Consider the following 8711-nt stretch of genomic DNA (forward strand, 5'->3'; position numbering starts at 1 on the left):
GATTTTATTTATTTATTTGGCAGAGATCACAAGTAGGCAGAAAGAGAGAGAGAGGAGGAAGCAGGCTCCCCACTGAGCAGGGATACTCATGTGGGGCTCGATCCCAGGACCCTGGGATCATGACCTGAGCCAAGGCAGAGGCTTAACCCACTGAGCCACCCAGGCATCCCATGTGTTTCCATATTTTCATCTAGTATCACTTTCCTTCCTTCCTTCTTTTTTTATTAACATATATTATTTGCCCCAGGGGTATAGATCTGTGAATCATCACTCTTACACAATTCACAGTGCTCACTATAGCACATACCTTCCCCAGTGTCCAAATGCAGCCACCCTATCCTTCCTCCTCTCCCCCAGAAACCCTCAGTTTGTTTCCTGAGTTTGAGAGTCTCTTATGGTTTGTCTCCCTCCACGGCCCCATTTTGTTTCATTTTTCCCTCCTTCCCCAGTGTGAACCCTCTGCTGTCCCTCTCAAATTCCTCAAGTTAGAGAGATCTTATGATAATTGTCTTTCTCTGATTGACTTATTTTCTTTAACATAATACCCTCTAGGTCCATCCACATCATTGCAAATGGCAAGATTTCATTTTTTGATGGCTGCATAGTATTCCATTGTATATATAAACTACATCTTCTTTATCCATTTTTCTGTTGATGGACATCTAGTCTTTTTCCATAGTTTGGTTACTGTGAACATTGCTGCTATAAACATTTGGGTGTGTATGCCCCTTCAGATCATTAAATTTGTATCTTTAGGGTAAATACCCAGTCATGAAATTTCTGGGTTGTAGGGCAGTTCTATTTTCAACTTTTTGGGGAACCTCCATACTGTTGTCCAGGGTGGCTGCACTAGCTTGATTCCCATCAACAATGTAGGCAGGTTCCCCTTTCTCTGCATCCTTGCCAACACTTGTCATTTCCTGACTGGTTAATTTTAGCCATTCTGACTGGTGTGAGGTGGTATCTCACTGTGGTTTTGATTTGTTTTTCCCTGATAATGAGTGATGTTGAGCACTTTTTCATGTGTCTGTTGGCCATCTGGATGTCTTCTTTGCAGAAATGTCTGTTCATGTCTTCTACCTATTTCTTGATTGGATTATATGATCTTTGGGTGCTGAGTTTGATAAGTTCTTTATAGATTTTGGATACTAGCTCTTTATCTGATATGTCATTTGCAAATATCTTCTCCCATTCTGTCAGTTGTCTTTTAGTTTTGTTGACTGTTCCCTTGCTCAGCAAAAGCTTTTGATCTTGATGAAGTCCCAACAATTCATTTTTGCCCTTGCTTCCCTTGTCTTTGGCAATATTTCCAGGAAGAAGTTGCTGCAGCTGAGGTCAAAGAGGTTGCTGCCTGTGTTCTCCTCAAGGGTTTGGATGAATTCCTGTCTCACATTGAGGTCTTTCATCCATTTGGAGTCAATTTTTGTGTGTAGTGTAAGGAAATGGTCCAGTTTCATTTTTCTGCATGTGGCTGTCCAGTTTCCCGAACACCATTTGTTGAAGAGACTCTTTTTTCCATTAGATATTCTTTCCTGCTTTGTTGAAGATTAGTTGACCACAGAGTTGAGGGTCCATTTCTGGGCTCTCTATTTTGTTCCATTGATCTATGTGTCTGTTTTTGTGCCAGTACAATACTGTCTTGATGATGAGAGCTTGGTAATGGAGCTTGATGTCTGGAATTGTGATGCCGCCAACATTGGTTTTCTTTTTTCAACATTCCTCTGACTCTTCAGGGTCTTTCCTGTTTCCATATAAATTTTACGATTATTTGTTCCATTTCTTTGAAAAAAATTGATGGTATTTTGGTAGGGATTGTGTTAAATGTGTATATTGCTCTAGGTAGCATAGACATTTTCACAATATTTGTTCTTACAACCCATGAGCATGGTATGTTTTTCCATTTCTTTGTGTCTTCCTCAATTTCTTTCATGAATACTGTATTTTCTGCATACAGATCCTTTGCCTCTTTGGTTAGATTTATTTCTGGGTATCTTATGGTTTTGAGTGCCATTGTAAATGGGATCATCTCCTTAATTTCTCTTTCTTCTGTCTCGTTGTTGGTATATAGAAATGCAACTGATTTCTGTGCATTGACTCAATACAGCATCAGAATAGAAAATCAAGGTACTTTTCTTCTTTCTGAAGAACTTCCTTCAAGAATTCTAGTAGTCCAGATCTAATGGCAGCTGAGTCTCTCAACTTTTGTTTTTTTGCAAGTTTTCATTAGTTTACCTTCATTTTGGAAGACACTCTCACTGGGTATAGAATTCTAGCTTTCTTTCAGTATTTTAAACATGTTACTCTCTTTACTTCTAGCCTGGAGAGTTTCCAATGAGAAATATGCTTAATATTCATGTTTTTGTTACTCTTTAGATCATGTTCTTCCCCCACCCCTAAGTGCTTTTAAGATCATCTCTTTATCACTGGTAATTAGCAATTAAATTATGATGTGCCTTGTTATATTTTTCTTTCTGTTTATTATTTTGGGATACAATGATGCTCTTTGGCATGCTTTTGCAATTTTTATCAAATTTGGGAAATGGTCACTCTTACTTTAAATCTATGCTCTCTTTTTCTATCTTTTCTTTATGAGAATGTGATTGCAAGTTATTCGATCACTTGCTATTGTCCCACAAGTTACTGATCTCTGTGTTTCTTTGTTATCTTTTTCTTTCTTTGCTTTATATTTAATAGTTTCTCATGCTGTGTCTTCAAGTTCACAGATCTTTTCTTTTCTGTATCATCTGTTAATTTCATCAAGTGTATTTTAAATCTCATCTAGGACATTGTACTTTTCATTAGGAGTTTCATATATTTTTGTTTGTTTTAATTTGGTAGTATCTGTTTTGTCTTCCCTCATTATGCTCATGTTTTTCTCTATATTTTTTATTTTTCATTTTAAAAAACATTTTATTTATTTATTTGACAGAGACACAGGAAGAGAGGGAACACAAGCAGGAGGAGTGAGAGAGGGAGAAGCAGATTTCCTCTTGTGCAAGGAGCTGGATTTGGGGCTCTATCCCAGGACCCCAGGATCATAACCTTAGTTGAAGGCAGACATTTAATGACTGAGACACCCAGCTGCCGTATATTCTTTTTTTCTTTTTTTAAATTTGAAGTGTGATTAACATAAAATATTATAGTAGTTTCAGGTGTACAGCATAGTGATGCAACATTTGTATGCATTATGAAGTGATCACTACCATAAATCTAGCTTCTGTCACCACACAAATTTGTTACATATTATTAACCAATATATTCTCAATACTGTACATTGTATCTCCTATTTATAACTGGAAGATAATACTTTTAATCTTCTATCTTATTTCACCCATTTTCCCTCTGCCTTCCCTCTGGCATCTACCAGATTGTTCTCTGTATCTATGCATCTATTTCTGCTTTGTTCCATTTGTTCCTTTGTTTTGTTTTTAGGTTCAAAATACAGTGAAATCATATGGTATTGGTCTTTTTCTGTGTGACCTAGCATAATATACTCTAGGTCCATCTATATTGTTGCAAATGGCAAGATTTCATTCTTTTTTAATGGCTGAGTGATATTCCATTTTATATATCTTTTTATCCATTTATCTTTTATCCATTTATCTCTTAGTAGACATTTAAGTTGCTTCTTTCTGTATTGGCTGTTGTAAATAATGTTGTAGTGAGTATAGAGGTGCTTATATCTTTTTGAACTAATGGTTTTATTTTTTTTGGATAAATACTCAGAAGTGAAATTGCTGGATCACATAGTAGTTCTATTTTTAATTTTTTAAGGAATGTCTATACTGTTCTCTAGTGGCTGAACAAATTTACATTCGCACCACAAGTGTTCCTTTTTCTTTAAATATTGTTATTTCTCATCTTGTTATTTCTCATTTTTTTGATACTACCCATTCTGGGAGGTTTGAGATGATGTCTAATTATGGTTTTGATTTTCATTTCCGTATTGATTAGTCATGTTGAGCATCATTTTATATGTCTGTTGGCCATCTATATGTTTCTGTGGAGAAATGTCTATTCAGGTGCTTTGCATATTTTGAAACTAGATTGTGTGGGTTGTTTTCTTTTTTTGATATTGAGTTGCATAAGTTCTGTATGTATTTTGGATGTTACCCTCATCAATTTTATCATTTGCAAGTATCTTCTTCCATTAATAAGCTGTCTTTTTGTTTCATTGATGATGACTTTCACTGTACAAAAGCTTCTTGGTTTGATGTAGTCTCATTTGTCTATTTCCCTATATTCTTGAGCAGTTGAGAATATTTATAATAGCTATTTTAAGATCTTTGTTAATTTTATTATGTTTGTCATTTCTGGATCTGTTTATATTGATTTTTCTCTTGGTTATGAGTCATATTTTTCCAGCTGCTGTATATAATTAATAATTTTGACTTGGTGCCAGACAATCCCTCCCACACTTCTCGTGAATTTTTTGTTGTAGGGCATAGAATTTGTTATATTCTTTTAGTATTAGATTTTAAAAATGTCATCCAGTTAAATTTGGGGGGCTTTGTTTGATTCATTTGAGGTTTCTTTTATGCTTTGTTAGTGAGGTCCAGGGCATCTTTTAGTCCAGGGCTAAGTTAATTTCATTTCTGAGAGATACCTTTCTGAGGATTTTAATTTATCTTACTAGAATTATGATGTCTTTTCTACTATGACTGATGGGAACACAAACATTTCCCAGCCCTGTGCAATCTTGGAGAATTATCTACTCTTTTGTAGGTGGAGAGGGGATAGGGATTCGTTTCTGTTACTCCATCACAGTCAGGAATGACGTCCTACAGGGTAATTTTGAATATGAACTCATATTCTTCAATGGGTATATGTTATTACAATTTTTTATTTGTTTTGTCAGTTTATGGAAACTTTTTCAAAGAATTTGTTCATTTCATATAAGTCATGAGATTTGTATAAGATTGTGTATGGTATCTTGTTGTTATTCTTTAATGTCACTAGGATCTATAATATCTCATCGGTTTTTTTTTAAAGATTTTATCTATTTATTTGACACAGAGAGAGAGAGATCACAAGCAGGCGGGGTGGGGGGAAGCAGACTCCCTGCTGAGCAGAGAGCCTGACGCAGGACTCAATCCCAGGATCCTGACATCATGACCTGAGCTGCAGGCAGAGGCTCAACCCACTGAGTCACCCAGGCACCCCATCTCATCATTTTCTTTTTTAAGAGAATTTTTTTTTTTTTTTAGATTTTTAAAAATTTGACAGAGATCCAAGTAGGCAGAGAGAGAGGAAGGGAAGCAGGCTCCCTGCTGAGCAGAGAACCCAATGCGGGGCTTGATCCCAGGACCCTGAAGTCATGACCTGAGCCAAAGGCAGAGGCTTTAACCCACTGAGCCACCCAGGTGTCCCTTAAGAGAATGTTAAATCATTTATTGATTACACATGATAATGGATGAAACACAAGCTTTAATCCCATCTATAATTTTATCTGATACCATAATTCAATTTAGATATATTGCATAGGATATACCAACAATCATATTAATAACCAAATAAAGTCCAGGACTTTGTTTGGGTGAACTTTTAATGGTGAACTCCAGTCACAACACATTAACTGTCAGTTCAACTATACCAAGGTTTGTGGAGACAATGGCTTCTGTGCCCAAGCAGGTTGCAGACAAATTTCAAAAGGAACCTGACATCACCCTGAAAGAATTCTAATTTCATACTGTTGGGGTAGTATACCAAGATGGCTTCAGAGTAGACTAACTTAACACAGCACATTTGAAAAAAAAAAAAAAAGGACACATTTATTCAGTGTCATGAAAAGACTATTACATTTAGCAATCAACATCATGGGTGCAAAAAAAAAAAAAAAAACTACATTAAAACACTTTGTTTGAATGCTTTACACTTTCCACAGAACAGAAACTAAAATAACCTGTTATACAATTAGTCACAAATACAGTCCTCGAGTTTTTTGCCCATACACATGAGTATTGTCTAAAACATGTCTTCTTTTAGCAGGTAGGCCCTGCCACCATTGTGCTTGGCTGAGTTCACAAATCTGTTGTAACCAGTAGCTTCCCTGTCATTTCTCTGGCTCTCTTCTCCTGCTAAGCTTTGTTTCCTGGCAGTAATTAAAACCTTTTGCCACTGCTGTAGCTACTGCTGCTGCTGGAACCACCATAGCCACCTTGGTTTTGTGGTTTGGCAAAGTATTGTCCTCTATGACCATAGGGGCCAGAGCTTCTGCCTCCAAAATTTCCTCCTTTCATGGGTCCAAAATTTGAGGATTGATTGTTGTAATTGCCAAAACCATTATAGCTTCTGCCACCTCCTAAGTTGCCTCCAGTACCACCACCATAGCTGCCTCTACCTCCTCCGCTATTATAGCTGTCCTAGCTGCCACTCCCACCATAGCCACTGTCCTGGTTTCCACAACCTTGTCCACCACTTCCATAGTCCCTGTTTCTTCCAGAGTAACCAGGGCCACCTCCTCATAACCACCATCATTACCAAATTCTTTATAGCCATCCCCACTGCCACCATATCCACCACCACCTCAACTGCCACCAAAGCCACCTCAGCCACTGAAATTCCCTCCATGACCAAAGTTGTCATTCCCACCAAGACCACCTCCACCGACACCACCAAAGTTTCCAGAACTACTTTGACCTCTTTGGCTGGATGAAGCACTAGCCATCTCTTGCTTACATAGGGATTTTCTTATGTCACAGTTGTGGCCATTCACAGTATGGTATTTTGAATAACAATCTTGTCTACAGAGTGATGGTCATCAAATATTACAAAAGAAAAATCCCTCCTTTTGCCACTGCCTCAGACAGTCATGATCTCAATTGCTTCGATTTTCCCATACTGTTCAAAAGAATCTCTTAGATGATATTCTTCAGTGGCTTCTTTAATGCCACCAACAAAAATCTTTCTCACAAAAAGTGAATGTTGTCACTTAAGTGGGCACCAGGTCTTTGAAACTCTTCTCTTGAGACAGCCTTCTTTGGTTCCACAACTCTTCCATCCACCTCGTGTGGCCTTGCATTCATGGCTTCATCCACCTCCTCCACAGTGGCACACGTGACGAAACCAAAGCCTCTGGAGCACCAGGTGTTTGGATCTCTCATTAGCACACAGTCTGTAAGTGCTCCCCATTGCTCAAAATGGCTCCTCAGACTCTCATAAGTTCTTTCAAAGCTCAGACCTCTGATGAAGAGCTTTTGCAGTTGTTCAGGTTCTTTGGGAGACTCTGACTTAGACATGATGGTGGAGGGAAGAGAGATTTTAATGATGCTTATTTGGTGGTGTCCATGGGCAGAAAGAATGTAATATCTTATCTTTAATTCTCAGTATTGGTGATTATGGAACCCAGAGTGCCCTAGAGCAGTTCTCTCAGTTCTCCTTCTCTGCCATGCTCCCAGACTTCTGCAGACCCTGTACACCTGTGCCTCAGAGTGTGGTGTGTCTCTCTCATCTCTTCTGTTTTTCTCCTAATACTCCTCATCAACAAATTATTATTAAGAAATAATTGATAATTGGAGTAAATAACTGGTATGATCTAGGGCTGTATGGGCTTTTGCAAGCTAATTGCTGAATTTTTCAGGAATTTTGCAAGCCAGGTTTTTAAACACAGCCTTCATTAAAGATTAAACTATAAAAAAGAAATAATTAATATACATCACTGTAGAAGTTCAAGGCATAAAATATGATGGTTTGATTTACATGTATTGTAAAATACCCCACCAGGTATTCATCATCTCATAAAGATAAAAGAAAAAGAAAAAAAAAAGAAGAAAAGGAAGAACAAAGTTTTTCCTTGTGATGAGAACTCTTAGTATTTACTCTCTTAGCAACTTTCCAGTGTGTCATACAGCAGTTGTTAGCTCTAGTTATCATTTGTACATTACATCCCTAGTAATTACTTATCTTATAATTGGAAGCTTACCTTCTGATCATCCTTCTCCAATCCCCACTGTCCTGACTTCTTGCACAAATGTGATCTCTTTTTCTATGATTTTTTTTAAAGATTCCATTTGTAAGTGAGGTCATATAGTGTTTGTCTTTCTTTCTTTTTAAAAATATTTTATTTATTCATTTGAGAGAGAGAGAGAAAGAGAAAGAGAGAGCGAGCACAAGTAGGGTGAGAAGCAGACTCCCCCCCTGCTGGCAGACAGACATGGGGTTTGATCCTAGGACCTGGAGATCAAGCCCTGAGCTGAAGACAGGCACTTAACCATCTGAGCCACCCAGGTGCCCAGCGTTTGTCTTTCTCTGACTTATTTCACTTAGCATAATGCCTTCCAGGTCCATCCATGTTGTTGCAAATAGTAGGATTTCTTTCTTTTTTATAGGTATTATTACATTGTATATACACACACCTCATTTTCTTTATCCATTGACCTATTGGTGGACACTTAGATTTTTTTCATGTCCTGGCTGTTGTAAATAATACTACAGTGAACATGGGTGTGCCAGTATCTTTTCAAGTTTGTCTTTCTGTTTCCTTTGGATTTATTCCCAGATGGGGCTCATGGACATTTGATGAAGATCTGTGGAAAAGGTGCAGATTCTTTTTGTTTAGTTCTCCTAGGGATTCTAAAGTCTCATACTATCCCTAACTGGTGTTTAAAGTTTAGTTAAAATTTCATCTATTTTCTTCTTACCTGTATCTAAGGTGGTTTTGTCCTACTCCCATGTCTCTGCCAAAGACACAAGCAGCCAAAGAGGGTCAGCAT

General features: G+C 37.6%; 1 pseudogene; it reads right to left on the reverse strand.

The window, feature by feature from the left end:
* Positions 1–6101: 6101 nt before the first annotated feature.
* Positions 6102–7238, reverse strand: LOC132027985 (heterogeneous nuclear ribonucleoprotein A1-like; annotated as a pseudogene).
* Between the last annotated feature and the right edge of the window lie 1473 nt (positions 7239–8711).

Source organism: Mustela nigripes, chromosome 12 (genome assembly GCF_022355385.1).
Source record: "Mustela nigripes isolate SB6536 chromosome 12, MUSNIG.SB6536, whole genome shotgun sequence".
Taxonomy (NCBI): Eukaryota; Metazoa; Chordata; class Mammalia; order Carnivora; family Mustelidae; genus Mustela; species Mustela nigripes.